We start from the raw sequence: 18,730 nt of genomic DNA, 5'->3' as shown, positions 1-18,730 counted from the left end.
AGTTTGCATTGTTTTAGCCGTTGTGAAAAGATGGCTATATACTACTACGGCTATATACTACTACTCTTTAATCGAGTGCAAAAATTAATTGTAACCAAGTGTAGATCACACCTGCCCAAAATAAATCAGCATAAAGGGACATGAAACATCCAGTAAATACAAGAATTTCTGCAGATTGCACCTAATTGAACATACTAGGTGAGTGTAGATATTTTTTGAATGCATTAACATCTACTTTGCTGCAATTTTTTTATTGGTCAAATTCCTCCCGCCACCTCCCTTAGATACAGGATAGGAAGAATTATACTGTAATGTTCTAATGCATTAGAGCATTTTCTTTTAACACATTTAGGACCCTTTAATGCATCACAAGTTAGCACACAGGGCCACACAGAGACCAGACTAGACAACTTAATAGGGGTTTAGGAAAAAAACTAAAAATTATGCTTACCTGATAAATTCATTTATTTTTATGATGGTAAGAGTCCACGAGCCATCACATGTGGGATAAAAGGGAGACTCAACCCAGATTGTTTCTTTCATGATTCAGATAGAGCATGCAATTTTAAGCAATGTTCTAATTTAATTGTATTAGCACTTGCCGATTGATGGCTAAATTCAGCTACCAATCAGCAAGCGATATCCAGGGTCTGATCCAAAAATGGGACGGCTCGTAAGCTTACATTCATCCTTTTTAAAATAAAGATATCAAGAGAAGGAAGAAAAATTGATAATAGGAGTAAATTAGAAAGTTTCTTAAAATTGTATGTTCTATCTGAATCATGAAAGAAAACATTTGGGTTCAGTATGCCTTTAAAGTCCAGTCCTGCATGAGGACACAAAACACCCCACACAACTGAGCTTTAATCCCTTCCACTTTCCCATGATTTCTTAGTCATGCATATGGACAAGAGAAAGGAGAAAAGAAGAAAGTAGGAAAGGAAAATCAGGGTAAAAGAAGTGCAAACTGGTACTGCCGCCAACTATTATAGAAAAGATAAGGGCAGTCTTGCGGACTCTCCCCATTGTGAAATAAATTAAATTATCAGGTAAGCATATATTGTTTTCTTTCATAAGATGGTAAGAGTCCCAGAGCCATCACATGTGGGATCCTATACCCAGGCTGTTAAGTCCAATAGACCATTATGAAATAGAGAGGTAAAAACAGTTAAGGCAGGTACTAAACAGGCACTTCAACTTACATAACTTTCCTACCAAAAGCAGGTCTCAGAAGAAGCAAACGTATCAAAATGGTAGAATTTGGTAAAGTATGAAAGAATTACTATGTAGTGGTCTTGCACACCTGTTCAATGAAAGCTTCATTTATAAAAAACCAAGAACTGGTGACTACTCTGGTAGAAAGAGCAGTAATTCATTCAGGGGGAGACGTCCCCAATACTAAGTACACTACACAAATCAAAGCTTCAAGCCACCCTGCCAAGGTGATTGCAGTAGCTTTCTGTCCCTTGGATAAACAGGAAAGAAGAAATTCTTAATTCTTTAGTATTTTGAAGATACAATTCCAAAGCCCATCCTACATCTAAGTTATAAAGTGATCTCTCTTTAGTGATTTTTTATTTATTTTTTGTGTTGGAAAGAGATGGGACTAAAATTTCCTAATTGATCATTTCAGAAGAAGAAAACCTTAGGAGTAGTTTGTTCTTAAAACTGCTTTAACGTGATAAAAAAAAATCAGGCAAGGAGAATCACAAGATAGAGCAGAAGTTTAGATGCTGTGAGGAAATGGCTAAGAAAAAAAAATCTTACAAGACAGCAGCTGAATGTCCAGACTATGCATATGTTCAAACAGCTGAGTCTGAAGAAACACTCAAAACCACAGAGAAGCAGGCCTGATAACAAGTCTTATACTGATCAAATCTTGAACAGAAATAAATGTCATGAAGTATAGAAATTGTCTTGTGATACAAGACTGAAAGCGCAGAAATTTGGCCTTTAAGGGAACTGGCCGATAAACCTTTAGCCAGACCATACAACAAAAAATGTTTAAGAATTCAATAAATCTGAAAAAACTTTCTAATAGTAATTCTTAGACTCTCATCAGTAAAGAAAAATTTTCCAGACTAAGAATTTCCAGGATTTATAAGACTTATTTAACGTCTTATAAAAAGCTTTCTGGACTGAATCAAAGTGTCTATCAACTGATCTGAAAAAACCTCTCTCAGACAAAATCAGACGTTTAAATGACAAGCTGTCAAATTGAGACATATGAGATCTTGATGGAAGAAGGGGCCTTGGGACAGAAGGTTCTTCCTGAGAGGAAAACACCAAGGCTGACTTGAGAACAATTGTACCAGATCTGCTTACCAAGTCCTGCGAAGCCATGCAAAAGTAATTAAAATCACTGAGGCTATTATCTGCAACAGCAAAAACAAGAGGAGGAAAGATGTAACTCAAATTGAATGACTAGGAAATCCCTAGTGCATCTAATAGAGTCACTTGTGGATTTCAATATCTTGCACAGTACTGGGGTAGCTTGTAATTCAAGCAAGAAGCCATAAGGAGTATGGCTGGCTTTCCCCAATGATTCACAATAAATTTACTGTTTCAAAGACCATTTGCTGGGGTGAAGGTACTAACGACTTAGGAAGTCCGAGTTCTCAATTGCCCATACCCGGAATGTGAATAGCTAAAATCATGCAATGATGGTGTCCTGCCAAAGTCAGAATGTGGGCTAACTCTTTCATCGCTAATGCACTTTGAGTACCACCTTAATGATTGATGAAAACCACCACTATGACATTGTCTAACTGAAACCTCAGAAAAGACTCCAGTCTTAACTGGGGCCAACTCTGGAGAGCTCTGAATATTGCACAGAGCACTAAGATGTTGATAAAAAAACCTCACCTCACGAGGAGACCCCGCTCCCTGCACATTCTGGGAACCTCACACCACTCAACTCTAAGACATAAAAAGTGACCGTTTGAGTCAATAAAGGGTTAAATAAATATAAATTTATGCAAAACTCTAGTTATTAAGGGTGCTTAACACTCTAAGACTCTGAGGAGCAATTGCAGTGTTTACTCCCTGAGGTCTGCTCAGAAATAAGCTTAGAAACTTCTAAAAATAAGCTCTAAAGGTTCAGAAAAAAACCTAATCATCTGAGAGCCTACTGAGAATCAGAACCAGAGTTCTAGCATGCACTAAATACCAGAAATACATTTAAATAGACAGTACCTCAAGTTTACTGTGTAAAATTGGCCAAAAGTGCTTAAAACTGTATGCACTGTTATCTAGTGAATGTAACTATGTGCCAAAAATATGTGAATCATGTGTACATGTTCATGCTAATAGCCTGCAGGCTATGTGAGTGCAAGTACCTACTTACCTGTCAGAACTCACTCTTCTGTGCTTAACAAGCTGCAGGAGACCTGCATCCAGTATAAAAGCCAATCTTGTGCAGTATGCATTGACACAGGAGCTAAGAAAGAAGTACTCTAACGCACCAAGAGGAGGAGGCTGCAGGACCAGTCCCAGAGACACCTGTGGCAGGAAAGTGACAAACACTTTACTGACTGTTACAGATGAGGAACAGGGCTTGGGAATTATTATATCAGATGATTTAAAACTTAGTAAACAATCTAGTAATGCAGCGAGTAAGGCTAGCAGAATGCTTGGATGTATTGGTAGAGGTATGTGCAGCAGAAATAGTAAGGTTCTTATGACACTTTATAGATCATTAGTTAGGCCTCATCTTGAGTATTGTGTGCAGTTCTGGAGGCCATATCTTCAGAAGGATATTAACAAACTTGAATCTGTGCAAAGGAGGGCTACCAAAATGGTACAAGGTTTAAAAAATAAAATGTACCAGGATAGGCTCAATGACCTAAATATGTATAGCTTAGAGGAGAGAAGGGAAAGAGGTGATATGATAGCAACTTTCAAGTACGTTAAAGGGCTTAGTGGGTATTTTACATAAAATGGAAAATTCAAGAATAAGGGGTCATGATCTCAAGCTGAAGGGTAGTAGATTCAGGAGTAATTTGAGGAAGCACTTCTTTACAGAAAGAGTGATTGATTTATGGAATAAAATTCCTCAAGAGGTAGTAGCGACAAACACTGTGGGGGACTTTATAGGACAAGCATAAGGCTATCCTACAAACTAGGTAAGTTTATACTGTTAGGTAATATCGGGCAGACTTGCTGGGTCTATGGCTCTTATCTGCCATCAATATCTATGTAAGAAGAGAAAACAAAAACAGGCGCAAAAATGGGGATAAAAAAAAAGGTAGGTATATATATATATATATATATATATATAAAACAAACTGGATCACAAGCCTCTCCAAAAATATTGACAAGAGAAATTATGCAGATTAACCCCAAAAAAAGATGTAGATTTGAGAACAAAACTTTCAAAAAACATAAATTGTGCTCACCTGATAATTTCCTTTTCTTCTGATGGAAAGAGTCCACAGCTGCATTCATTACTTTTGGGAAATAAGAACCTGGCCACCAGGAGGAGGCAAAGACACCCCAGCCAAAGGCTTAAATACTCCTCCCACACGGGTGGGGAGCTGTGGACTCTTTCCATCAGAAGAAAAGGAAATTATCAGGTAAGCATAATTTATGTTTTTCTTCTTAACTGGAAAGAGTCCACAGCAGCATTCATTACTTTTGGGAAAACAATACCCAAGCTATAGAGGACACTGTATGCCACGACGGGAGGGTAAATAGGCGGCCCATACTGAGGGCACCAGGCCTGAACCTCTACCCAATAAAAAAAACGCAGTCAGTCCAGAAGCCAAACTAGAGACCGCAAACTGACTCGACTGAGCCAACAGTCCTCCAGAAGATACCGTCGCCCAAGAGACGGTCCCCCACCGCTCACCCCCCACAAATGAAGGGGACACCAGCCGAAACCCCCAAACGGACAAGGCAAAGGAGAACCTGAGGAAAGTGAAATGTTCCCTAATACAAAAAAGAACACATCCAAGAGTAAGCCCAGCTCATACAGACCCAAAGGGGCCCAAACAGGGAAAAAAGAGGCCACGCCTATACCAAGCGAGACCTGGGATAAGACCGGGCACAGAGACAGAACAGATATCTCTCCAACATCCTGCAAGCGCGGAATGCAACTGAAGAGGTAAAGTCCTCCCAGTGGCTGACCATAGAATACCAAAGCATTCGACCATGAAAAAGTGTGTAATACACCCAGGTGAAAAACCCCAAGTTTGAGAACAGAGTCCATAGCAGGACGACACAAAGGGTACTTGCGAGGAAGAAGCAGCAGCCAAGCAAGAAACAGACCACAAAAGCAACCCCCGGACAGAGGGCACGCTCCAGGCAACCTAAGTCGCCGGACCTACACACAGGTCCGTAAAAAAGGGTAACACAAAACCTCAATTGAGGCCCCCCGAGAAGGAGAGAATACCCTCAGAACCCGAAGGAAGATTAAAACCCTCTTCTGAAATCAATGGAGCAAGTTGAAAGGAAAAAGAAAATTTATGCTTACCTGATAAATTTGTTTCTTTTTAGACACGATGAGTCCACGGATTTCATCCTTACTTGTGGGATTATGCCTCCTGGTCAGCAGGAGGAGGCAAAGAGCACCACAGCAAAGCTGTATATATAGCTCCTCCCTTCCCTCCCACTCCAGTCATTCGACCGAAGTTAGGAAGAGAAAGGAAAAGCCAAGGTGCAGAGGTGTCTGAAGTTTAAAGTGAAGGTCAATTTTAAGCCAATGCACTGCACCCATTGATTGCTATGCGATCATGTCACTCACTATATCGTATTGAAAAGTGAAAGCTGTTTTTTTTTTTTACCTGCTGCCCACCAATTGTTACGGTAAGGTAATTATGAAAGATAAATATACACTTAATAGCGTACAGTACAAATATAATTTAAAATCGGTTTGTAACGTTGAATCCGAGTTTGTGGGCATACCCAGAATAAGGGCATGAATCAGAACTTTTTAATATATATTTCACTAATTTTCTGAGGACGATAAATACAAATCATAATTTTAAAATGGAAGCATATATATGGCACATATTGATATAGTCAACATTTTATTATCATTGTATTATTCGTAACACAAGCTACGTTCAAGTAAATTGTGCATAAAAACTATATAAAAATATTATTGATATCAATATGTGTCATATACCTGCTTACACCCCAAAAGTAGTATTTTTTCCAAATTATCGATTTTATTTTTCAGCAGCAGGATACTCATTTTGTGCCCTTGTTCTATATGAAATACGCTCCTTTCCATAGTGATTGTCACCATGCACCATTCTATCACTTATAATAATATAAACGATAAAAAATCTTGATGGTTGAAAAGCACTACGGAAACTAGCATAATTCATATAGAACAAGGGAGCATAATGAGTATACAGCTGCAGTAAAATAAAAACGATAAGTGAAAGAAAAACAGAATTTATGCTTACCTGATAAATTACTTTCTCCAACGGTGTGTCCGGTCCACAGCGTCATCCTTACTTGTGGGATATTCTCTTCCCCAACAGGAAATGGCAAAGAGTCCCAGCAAAGCTGGTCACATGATCCCTCCTAGGCTCCGCCCACCCCAGTCATTCGACCGACGGACAGGAGGAAATATATATAGGAGAAATCATATGATACCGTGGTGACTGTAGTTAGAGAAAATAATTCATCAGACCTGATTAAAAAAAACCAGGGCGGGCCGTGGACCGGACACACCGTTGGAGAAAGTAATTTATCAGGTAAGCATAAATTCTGTTTTCTCCAACATAGGTGTGTCCGGTCCACGGCGTCATCCTTACTTGTGGGAACCAATACCAAAGCTTTAGGACACGGATGAAGGGAGGGAGCAAATCAGGTCACCTAAACGGAAGGCACCACAGCTTGCAAAACCTTTCTCCCAAAAATAGCCTCCGAAGAAGCAAAAGTATCAAATTTGTAAAATTTGGCAAAAGTGTGCAGTGAAGACCAAGTCGCTGCCTTACATATCTGGTCAACAGAAGCCTCGTTCTTGAAGGCCCATGTGGAAGCCACAGCCCTAGTGGAGTGAGCTGTGATTCTTTCAGGAGGCTGCCGTCCGGCAGTCTCATAAGCCAATCGGATAATGCTTTTAAGCCAAAAGGAAAGAGAGGTAGAAGTCGCTTTTTGACCTCTCCTTTTACCAGAATAAACAACAAACAAGGAAGATGTTTGTCTGAAATCTTTAGTAGCCTCTAAATAGAATTTTAGAGCACGGACTACGTCCAAATTGTGTAACAAACGTTCCTTCTTTGAAACTGGATTCGGACACAAAGAAGGTACAACTATCTCCTGGTTAATATTTTTGTTGGAAACAACTTTCGGAAGAAAACCAGGCTTAGTACGCAAAACCACCTTATCTGCATGGAACACCAGATAGGGCGGAGAACACTGCAGAGCAGATAACTCTGAAACTCTTCTAGCAGAAGAAATTGCAACCAAAAAAAAAACTTTCCAAGATAATAACTTAATATCTACGGAATGTAAGGGTTCAAACGGAACCCCTTGAAGAACTGAAAGAACTAGATTTAGACTCCAGGGAGGAGTCAAAGGTCTGTAAACAGGCTTGATTCTAACCAGAGCCTGAACAAATGCTTGAACATCTGGCACAGCTGCCAGCCTTTTGTGAAGTAAAACAGATAAAGCAGAGATCTGTCCCTTCAGAGAACTTGCAGATAATCCTTTCTCCAAACCTTCTTGTAGAAAGGATAGAATCTTAGGAATTTTTATCTTGTTCCATGGGAATCCTTTAGATTCACACCAACAGATATATTTTTTCCATATTTTATGGTAAATTTTTCTAGTTACAGGCTTTCTAGCCTGAATCAGAGTATCTATTACAGAATCTGAAAACCCACGCTTTGATAAAATCAAGCGTTCAATCTCCAAGCCTTCAGTTGGAGGGAAACCAGATTCGGATGTTCGAATGGACCTTGAACAAGAAGGTCCTGTCTCAAAGGTAGCTTCCATGGTGGAGCCGATGACATATTCACCAGGTCTGCATACCAAGTCCTGCGTGGCCACGCAGGAGCTATCAAGATCACCGAAGCCCTCTCCTGATTGATCCTGGCTACCAGCCTGGGAATGAGAGGAAACGGTGGGAATACATAAGCTAGGTTGAAGGTCCAAGGTGCTACTAGTGCATCTACTAGAGTTGCCTTGGGATCCCTGGATCTGGACCCGTAGCAAGGAATCTTGAAGTTCTGACGAGACGCCATCAGATCCATGTCTGGAATGCCCCATAATTGAGTTATTTGGGCAAAGATTTCCGGATGGAGTTCCCACTCCCCCGGATGAAATGTCTGACGACTCAGAAAATCCGCTTCCCAATTTTCCACTCCTGGGATGTGGATTGCAGACAAGTGGCAGGAGTGATCCTCCGCCCATTGAATTATTTTGGTCACTTCTTCCATCGCCAGGGAACTCCTTGTTCCCCCCTGATGATTGATATATGCAACAGTCGTCATGTTGTCTGATTGAAACCTTATGAATTTGGCCTTTGCTAGTTGAGGCCAAGCTTTGAGAGCATTGAATATCGCTTTCAGTTCCAGAATGTTTATCGGGAGAAGAGATTCTTCCCGAGACCATAGACCCTGAGCTTTCAGGGGTTCCCAGACCGCACCCCAGCCCACCAGGCTGGCGTCGGTCGTGACAATGACCCACTCTGGTCTGCGGAAGCTCATTCCCTGTGACAGATTGTCCAGGGTCAGCCACCAACGGAGTGAATCTCTGGTCTTTTGATCTACTTGAATCGTCGGAGACAAGTCTGTATAATCCCCATTCCACTGTCTGAGCATGCACAGTTGTAATGGTCTTAGATGAATTCATGCAAAAGGAACTATGTCCATTGCTGCAACCATCAATCCTATTACTTCCATGCACTGCGCTATGGAAGGACGAAGAACAGAATGAAGTACTTGACAAGAGCTTAGAATTTTTGATTTTCTGACCTCTGTCAGAAAAATCCTCATTTCTAAGGAATCTATTATTGTTCCCAAGAAGGGAACTCTTGTTGACGGGGACAGAGAACTTTTTTCTTTGTTCACCTTCCATCCGTGAGATCTGAGAAAGGCTAGGACGATGTCCGTATGAGCCTTTGCTTTTGACAGAGACGACGCTTGAATCAGGATGTCGTCCAAGTAAGGTACTACTGCAATGCCCCTTGGTCTTAGAACCGCTAGAAGGGACCCTAGTACCTTTGTGAAAATCCTTGGAGCAGTGGCTAATCCGAATGGAAGTGCCACAAACTGGTAATGCTTGTCCAGAAAAGCGAACCTTAGGAACTGATGATGTTCCTTGTGGATAGGAATATGTAGGTACGCATCCTTTAAATCCACGGTAGTCATAAATTGATTTTCCTGGATAGTAGGTAGGATCGTTCGAATAGTTTCCATTTTGAACGATGGAACCTTGAGAAATTTGTTTAGGATCTTGAGATCCAAAATTGGTCTGAATGTTCCCTCTTTTTTGGGAACTATGAACAGGTTGGAATAAAAACCCATCCCTTGTTCTCTTATTGGAACTGGATGAATCACTCCCATCTTTAACAGGTCTTCTACACAATGTAAGAATGCCTGTCTTTTTATTTGGTTTGAAGATAATTGAGACCTGTGGAACCTTCCCCTTGGGGGTAGTTCCTTGAATTCCAGGAGATAACCTTGAGAAACTATTTCTAGCGCCCAAGGATCCTGAACATCTCTTGCCCAAGCCTGAGCAAAGAGAGAAAGTCTGCCCCCCACCAGATCCGGTCCCGGATCGGGGGCCATCCCTTCATGCTGTTTTGGTAGCAGTGGTAGGCTTCTTGGCCTGCTTACCCTTGTTCCAGCCTTGCATTGGTCTCCAGGCTGGTTTGGGTTGTGAAGAATTACCCTCTTGCTTAGAGGATGTAGAATTAGAGGCTGGTCCGTTTCTGCGAAAGGGACGAAAATTAGGCTTATTTTTAGCCTTAAAAGACCTATCCTGTGGGAGGGCGTGGCCCTTTCCCCCAGTGATGTCTGAAATAATCTCTTTCAAATCAGGTCCAAATAATGTTTTACCCTTGAAAGGGATGTTAAGCAATTTTGTCTTGGAAGACACATCCGCTGACCAAGACTTTAGCCAAAGCGCTCTGCGCGCCACGATAGCAAACCCTGAATTTTTCGCCGCTAATCTAGCTAATTGCAAAGCGCCATCTAAAATAAAAGAGTTAGCCAATTTAAGTGCTTGAACTCTGTCCATAACCTCCTCATACGAAGATTCTTTATTGAGCGACTTTTCTAGTTCCTCGAACCAGAAACACGCTGCCGTAGTGACAGGAACAATGCATGAAATTGGTTGTAGAAGGTAACCTTGCTGAACAAAAATCTTTTTAAGCAAACCCTCTAATTTTTTATCCATAGGATCTTTGAAAGCACAACTATCTTCGATAGGAATAGTAGTGCGTTTGTTTAGAGTAGAAACCGCCCCCTCGACCTTGGGGACTGTCTGCCATAAGTCCTTTCTGGGGTCGACTATAGGAAATAATTTCTTAAATATAGGGGGGGGGGGACAAAAGGTATGCCGGGCCTTTCCCACTCTTTATTTACTATGTCCGCCACCCGCTTGGGTATAGGAAAAGCGTCGGGGGGCACCGGAACCTCTAGGAACTTGTCCATCTTACATAATTTCTCTGGAATGACCAAATTGTCACAATCATCCAGAGTAGATAATACCTCCTTAAGCAGTGCGCGGAGATGTTCTAATTTAAATTTAAATGTCACAACATCAGGTTCAGCTTGTTGAGAAATTTTTCCTGAATCTGAAATTTCTCCCTCAGACAAAACCTCCCTCATGGCCCCTTCAGATTGGTGTGAGGGTATGACAGAACAGTTATCATCAGCGTCCTCTTGCTCTTCAGTGTTTAAAACAGAGCAATCGCGCTTTCTCTGATAAGTAGGCATTTTGGATAAAATGTTTGCTATAGAGTTATCCATTACAGCCGTTAATTGTTGCATGGTAATAAGAATTGGCGCACTAGATGTACTAGGGGCCTCTTGTGTGGGCAAAACTGGTGTAGACAGAGAAGGGGATGATGTAGTATGTTTACTCCCCTCATTTGAGGAATCATCTTGGGCAATATCATTATCTGTGGCCTTGCTGTCCCTACTTTGTTTGGACACTATGGCACAATTATCACATAAATTTAAATGGGGAGACACCTTGGCTTTCATACATATAGAACATAGCCTATCTGATGGTACAGACATGTTAAAACAGGCTTAAACTTGTCAACAAAGCACAAAAAACGTTTTAAAATAAAACCGTTACTGTCACTTTAAATTTCAAACTGAAAACACTTTATTACTGAATATGTGAAAAAGTAGGAAGGAATTGTTCAAAATTCACCAAAATTTCACCACAGTGTCTTAAAGCCTTAAAAGTATTGCACACCAAATTTCAGAGCTTTAACCCTTAAATTAACGGAACCGGAGCCGTTTTTACATTTAACCCCTATACAGTCCCAGCTATATGCTTTGCTGAGACCCAACCAAGCCCAGAGGGGAATACGATACCAGATGATGCCTTCTATAAGCTTTTTCAGTGATTCTTAGCTCCTCACACATGCATCTGCATGCCTTGCTCTCCAAAAACAACTGCGCATTAGTGGCGCGAAAATGAGGCTCTGTCTATAACTAGAAAAGGCCCCCATCTGAAAAAGGTGTCCAACACAGTGCCTGCCGTTTTTCTAAACAATCCCCAAGATTATAATAACCATTAATAGTTAGAATCTGCAAAAACAGAATTTATGTTTACCTGATAAATTACTTTCTCCAACGGTGTGTCCGGTCCACGGCGTCATCCTTACTTGTGGGATATTCTCTTCCCCAACAGGAAATGGCAAAGAGCCCAGCAAAGCTGGTCACATGATCCCTCCTAGGCTCCGCCTACCCCAGTCATTCGACCGACGTAAAGGAGGAATATTTGCATAGGAGAAACCATATGATACCGTGGTGACTGTAGTTAAAGAAAATAAATTATCAGACCTGATTAAAAAACCAGGGCGGGCCGTGGACCGGACACACCGTTGGAGAAAGTAATTTATCAGGTAAACATAAATTCTGTTTTCTCCAACATAGGTGTGTCCGGTCCACGGCGTCATCCTTACTTGTGGGAACCAATACCAAAGCTTTAGGACACGGATGAAGGGAGGGAGCAAATCAGGTCACCTAAATGGAAGGCACCACGGTTTGCAAAACCTTTCTCCCAAAAATAGCCTCAGAAGAAGCAAAAGTATAAACTTGTAAAATTTGGTAAAAGTGTGCAGTGAAGACCAAGTCGCTGCCCTACATATCTGATCAACAGAAGCCTCGTTCTTGAAGGCCCATGTGGAAGCCACAGCCCTAGTGGAATGAGCTGTGATTCTTTCAGGAGGCTGCCGTCCGGCAGTCTCATAAGCCAATCTGATGACGCTTTTAATCCAAAAAGAGAGAGAGGTAGAAGTTGCTTTTTGACCTCTCCTTTTACCAGAATAAACAACAAACAAGGAAGATGTTTGTCTAAAATCCTTTGTAGCATCTAAATAGAATTTTAGAGCGCGAACAACATCCAAATTGTGCAACAAACGTTCCTTCTTTGAAACTGGATTCGGACACAAAGAAGGCACGACTATCTCCTGGTTAATGTTTTTGTTAGAAACAACTTTCGGAAGAAAACCAGGTTTAGTACGTAAAACCACCTTATCTGCATGGAAAACCAGATAAGGAGGAGAACACTGCAGAGCAGATAATTCTGAAACTCTTCTAGCAGAAGAAATTGCAACCAAAAACAAAACTTTCCAAGATAATAACTTAATATCAACGGAATGCAAGGGTTCAAACGGAACCCCCTGAAGAACAGAAAGAACTAAGTTGAGACTCCAAGGAGGAGTCAAAGGTTTGTAAACAGGCTTGATTCTAACCAGAGCCTGAACAAAGGCTTGAACATCTGGCACAGCTGCCAGCTTTTTGTGAAGTAACACAGACAAGGCAGAAATCTGTCCCTTCAAGGAACTTGCCGATAATCCTTTCTCCAATCCTTCTTGAAGAAAGGATAGAATCTTAGGAATCTTTACCTTGTTCCAAGGGAATCCTTTAGATTCACACCAACAGATATATTTTTTCCATATTTTGTGGTAAATTTTTCTAGTTACAGGCTTTCTGGCCTGAACAAGAGTATCAATAACAGAATCTGAGAACCCTCGTTTTGATAAGATCAAGCGTTCAATCTCCAAGCAGTCAGCTGGAGTGAGACCAGATTCGGATGTTCGAACGGACCTTGAACAAGAAGGTCTCGTCTCAAAGGTAGCTTCCATGGTGGAGCCGATGACATATTCACCAGATCTGCATACCAAGTCCTGCGTGGCCACGCAGGGGCTATCAAGATCACCGACGCCCTCTCCTGATTGATCCTGGCTACCAGCCTGGGGATGAGAGGAAACGGCGGGAATACATAAGCTAGTTTGAAGGTCCAAGGTGTTACTAGTGCATCTACTAGAGTCGCCTTGGGATCCCTGGATCTGGACCCGTAGCAAGGAACCTTGAAGTTCTGACGAGAGGCCATCAGATCCATGTCTGGAATGCCCCACAATTGAGTAATTTGGGCAAAGATTTCCGGATGGAGTTCCCACTCCCCCGGATGTAATGTCTGACGACTCAGAAAATCCGCTTCCCAATTTTCCACTCCTGGAATGTGGATTGCAGACAGGTGGCAGGAGTGAGTCTCCGCCCATTGAATGATTTTGGTCACTTCTTCCATCGCCAGGGAACTCCTTGTTCCCCCCTGATGGTTGATGTACGCAACAGTCGTCATGTTGTCTGATTGAAACCGTATGAACTTGGCCTTTGCTAGCTGAGGCCAAGCCTTGAGAGCATTGAATATCGCTCTCAGTTCCAGAATATTTATCGGTAGAAGAGATTCTTCCCGAGACCAAAGACCCTGAGCTTTCAGGGGTCCCCAGACCGCGCCCCAGCCCATCAGACTGGCGTCGGTCGTGACAATGACCCACTCTGGTCTGCGGAAGGTCATCCCTTGTGACAGGTTGTCCAGGGACAGCCACCAACGGAGTGAGTCTCTGGTCCTCTGATTTACTTGAATCGTCGGAGACAAGTCTGTATAGTCCCCATTCCACTGACTGAGCATGCACAGTTGTAATGGTCTTAGATGAATGCGCGCAAAAGGAACTATGTCCATTGCCGCTACCATCAAACCTATTACTTCCATGCACTGCGCTATGGAAGGAAGAGGAACGGAATGAAGTGTTTGACAAGAGTTTAGAAGTTTTGTTTTTCTGGCCTCTGTCAGAAAAATCCTCATTTCTAAGGAGTCTATTATTGTTCCCAAGAAGGGAACCCTTGTTGACGGAGATAGAGAACTCTTTTCTACGTTCACTTTCCATCCGTGAGATCTGAGAAAGGCCAGGACTATGTCCGTGTGAGCCTTTGCTTGAGGAAGGGACGACGCTTGAATCAGAATGTCGTCCAAGTAAGGTACTACTGCAATGCCCCTTGGTCTTAGTACCGCTAGAAGGGACCCTAGTACCTTTGTGAAAATCCTTGGAGCAGTGGCTAATCCGAAAGGAAGTGCCACGAACTGGTAATGCTTGTCCAGGAATGCGAACCTTAGGAACCGATGATGTTCCTTGTGGATAGGAATATGTAGATACGCATCCTTTAAATCCACCGTGGTCATGAATTGACCTTCCTGGATGGAAGGAAGAATTGTTCGAATAGTTTCCATTTTGAACGATGGAACCTTGAGAAACTTGTTTAGGATCTTGAGATCCAAGATTGGTCTGAACGTTCCCTCTTTTTTGGGAACTACGAACAGATTGGAGTAGAACCCCATCCCTTGTTCTCCTAATGGAACAGGATGAATCACTCCCATTTTTAACAGGTCTTCTACACAATGTAAGAATGCCTGTCTCTTTATGTGGTCTGAAGACAATTGAGACCTGTGGAACCTCCCCCTTGGGGGAGGCCCCTTGAATTCCAGAAGATAACCTTGGGAGACTATTTCTAGTGCCCAAGGATCCAGAACATCTCTTGCCCAAGCCTGAGCGAAGAGAGAGAGTCTGCCCCCCACCAGATCCGGTCCCGGATCGGGGGCCAACATTTCATGCTGTCTTGGTAGCAGTGGCAGGCTTCTTGGCCTGCTTTCCCTTGTTCCAGCCTTGCATTGGTCTCCAGGCTGGCTTGGCTTGAGAAGTATTACCCTCTTGCTTAGAGGACGTAGCACTTGGGGCTGGTCCGTTTCTACGAAAGGGACGAAAATTAGGTTTATTTTTGGCCTTGAAAGACCTATCCTGAGGAAGGGCGTGGCCCTTACCCCCAGTGATATCAGAGATAATCTCTTTCAAGTCAGGGCCAAACAGCGTTTTCCCCTTGAAAGGAATGTTAAGCAATTTGTTCTTGGAAGACGCATCCGCTGACCAAGATTTCAACCAAAGCGCTCTGCGCGCCACAATAGCAAACCCAGAATTTTTCGCCGCTAACCTAGCCAATTGCAAAGTGGCGTCTAGGGTGAAAGAATTAGCCAATTTGAGAGCACGGATTCTGTCCATAATCTCCTCATAAGGAGGAGAATCACTATCGATCGCCTTTTCTAGCTCATCGAACCAGAAACACGCGGCTGTAGTGACAGGGACAATGCATGAAATTGGTTGTAGAAGGTAACCTTGCTGAACAAACATCTTTTTAAGCAAACCTTCTAATTTTTTATCCATAGGATCTTTGAAAGCACAACTATCTTCTATGGGTATAGTGGTGCGTTTGTTTAAAGTAGAAACCGCCCCCCTCGACCTTGGGGACTGTCTGCCATAAGTCCTTTCTGGGGTCGACCATGGGAAACAATTTTTTAAATATGGGGGGAGGGACGAAAGGTATACCGGGCCTTTCCCATTCTTTATTTACAATGTCCGCCACCCGCTTGGGTATAGGAAAAGCTTCTGGGGGCCCCGGGACCTCTAGGAACTTGTCCATTTTACATAGTTTCTCTGGGATGATCAAATTCTCACAATCATCCAGAGTGGATAACACCTCCTTAAGCAGAGCGCGGAGATGTTCCAACTTAAATTTAAATGTAATCACATCGGGTTCAGCTTGTTGAGAAATTTTCCCTGAATCTGAAATTTCTCCCTCAGACAAAACCTCCCTGGCCCCCTCAGACTGGTGTAGGGGCATATCAGAACCATTATCATCAGCGTCCTCATGCTCTTCAGTATCTAAAACAGAGCAGTCGCGCTTACGCTGATAAGTGGGCATTTTGGCTAAAATGTTTTTGATAGAATTATCCATTACAGCCGTTAATTGTTGCATTGCTGAGACCCAACCAAGCCCAAAGGGGAATACGATACCAAATGACGCCTTCAGAAAGTCTTTTTTATGTATCAGAGCTCCTCACACATGCGACTGCATGTCATGCTTCTCAAAAACAAGTGCGCAATACCGGCGCGAAAATGAGGCTCTGCCTATGATTAGGGAAAGCCCCTAGAGAATAAGGTGTCTAAAACAGTGCCTGCCGATATTATTTTTATAAAAATACCCAGATTAAATGATTCCTCAAGGCTAAATATGTTATATATGAATCGATTTAGCCCAGAAAATGTCTACAGTCTTAACAAGCCCTTGTGAAGCCCTTATTTACTCTGTAATAAAAATGGCTTACCGGATCCCATAGGGAAAATGACAGCTTCCAGCATTACATCGTCTTGTTAGAATGTGTCATACCTCAAGCAGCAAAAGTCTGCTCACTGTTCCCCCAACTGAAGTTAATTCCTCTCAACAGTCCTGTGTTGAACAGCCATCGATTTTAGTAACGGTTGCTAAAATCATTTTCCTCTTACAAACAGAAATCTTCATCTCTTTTCTGTTTCAGAGTAAATAGTACATACCAGCACTATTTTAAAATAACAAACTCTTGATTGAATAATAAAAACTACAGTTAAACACTAAAAAACTCTAAGCCATCTCCGTGGAGATGTTGCCTGTACAACGGCAAAGAGAATGACTGGGGTAGGCGGAGCCTAGGAGGGATCATGTGACCAGCTTTGCTGGGCTCTTTGCCATTTCCTGTTGGGGAAGAGAATATCCCACAAGTAAGGATGACGCCGTGGACCGGACACACCTATGTTGGAGAAATATGCCTAGCAAAGCAATCGTTTTAGCCCAGAAAAATGTCTACCAGTTTTTTAAGCCCTTATGAAGCCCTTTATTCTTTTATTTAACTAAGAAAATGGCTTACCGGTCCCCATAAGGGGAAATGACAGCCTTCCAGCATTACATAGTCTTGTTAGAAATATGGCCAGTCATACCTTAAGCAGAAAAGTCTGCCAACTGTTTCCCCCAACTGAAGTTACTTCATCTCAACAGTCCTGTGTGGAAACAGCAATCGATTTTAGTAACTTCTGCTAAAATCATCTTCCTCTCACAAACAGAAATCTTCATCTTTTTTCTGTTTCAGAGTAAATAGTACATACCAGCACTATTTTAAAATAACAAACACTTGATTGAAGAATAAAAACTACATTTAAACACCAAAAAACTCTTAACCATCTCCGTGGAGATGTTGCCTGTGCAACGGCAATTAGAATGACTGGGGTGGGCGGAGCCTAGGAGGGATCATGTGACCAGCTTTGCTGGGACTCTTTGCCATTTCCTGTTGGGGAAGAGAATATCCCACAAGTAAGGATGACGCCGTGGACCGGACACACCTATGTTGGAGAAATAATAGTTATGAGATGGAAGCAGCGATATTTCACATACTGGTCTAGATACTATTTTTATATTGTTAGTATGCACAATTGTTCTTTAGTGGTGCATAATAACGATCGTAAAATATTATCTATAGCAGTATGTACCATATCCCTGCTTCCATCTCCAAACTTTTATTTTTGGCCATGTATCTATTTTATTTTTCTGCAGAAGGATACTCATAAAGCTCATTTGTTCTCTATGAATTATGCTCCTTTCCGTAGTGCTTTTCAACAAACAACATTTTATCTTCTCTAATTATAAATTATAGCATGGTACAGGTTGATAAGCACTACGGAAAGGAACATAATTGATATAGAACAATGGAGGTTAATGATTGTCATGCTTGTTAATAAATCAAAAAGATTATTATACAAAAATATAAGTTTAGACATGGAAGCATGGTTAATGCACCTATTGCTATACATACAATTTTCTCTAAGTGATATTATTCACAATAATAATAATCTGTACACATTATATTAAGAATTTAATTGTGCAAAATAAAGTAAATAAAATATTATCTATACTAGTATGTGCCATATTTCTGCTTCCATCTCAACACTTTTTATTTTGTCCACTTCTCTTTCTTATTTTTTGGCAACAGGATACTGATTATGCACACTTGTTCCATATGAATGATGCTCCTTTCCCTAGGGCTCGTCAACCTGCACTATTAGATTGTTTATAATAATATATATTACTCTTTAGACAAGATAAAATGTTTTTGTGTGAAAAGAACTACGGAAAGGAGCATAATTCATAGAGAAAAAATGAGCTTGATGAGTATCCTGCTGCAGAAAAATGCAATCTATAAGTGGCCAAAAATAAAATTTTGGAGATGGAAGCAGGGATATGACCATTAATGCTATAGATACTTAGTTCAAATAGTTATTCTGCACAATTATATTCACATGTACAGAAGGTATTAATAATTCAATGATGCATAATATCGTTATTAAAATATTATCTATAGCAATATGTTTCATATCCATGCTTCTTTT

General features: G+C 41.5%; 1 protein-coding gene across 1 annotated transcript in view; it reads right to left on the bottom strand.

Moving 5' to 3' along the window:
- Positions 1–18,730, bottom strand: part of ERBIN (erbb2 interacting protein) — a gene marked incomplete in the record, with an annotated part of 752,109 nt that overhangs the window by 96,628 nt on the left and 636,751 nt on the right.

Source organism: Bombina bombina, chromosome 2 (genome assembly GCF_027579735.1).
Source record: "Bombina bombina isolate aBomBom1 chromosome 2, aBomBom1.pri, whole genome shotgun sequence".
NCBI classification, from domain to species: Eukaryota; Metazoa; Chordata; class Amphibia; order Anura; family Bombinatoridae; genus Bombina; species Bombina bombina.
This window is presented reverse-complemented; position numbering and strand designations above follow the sequence as displayed.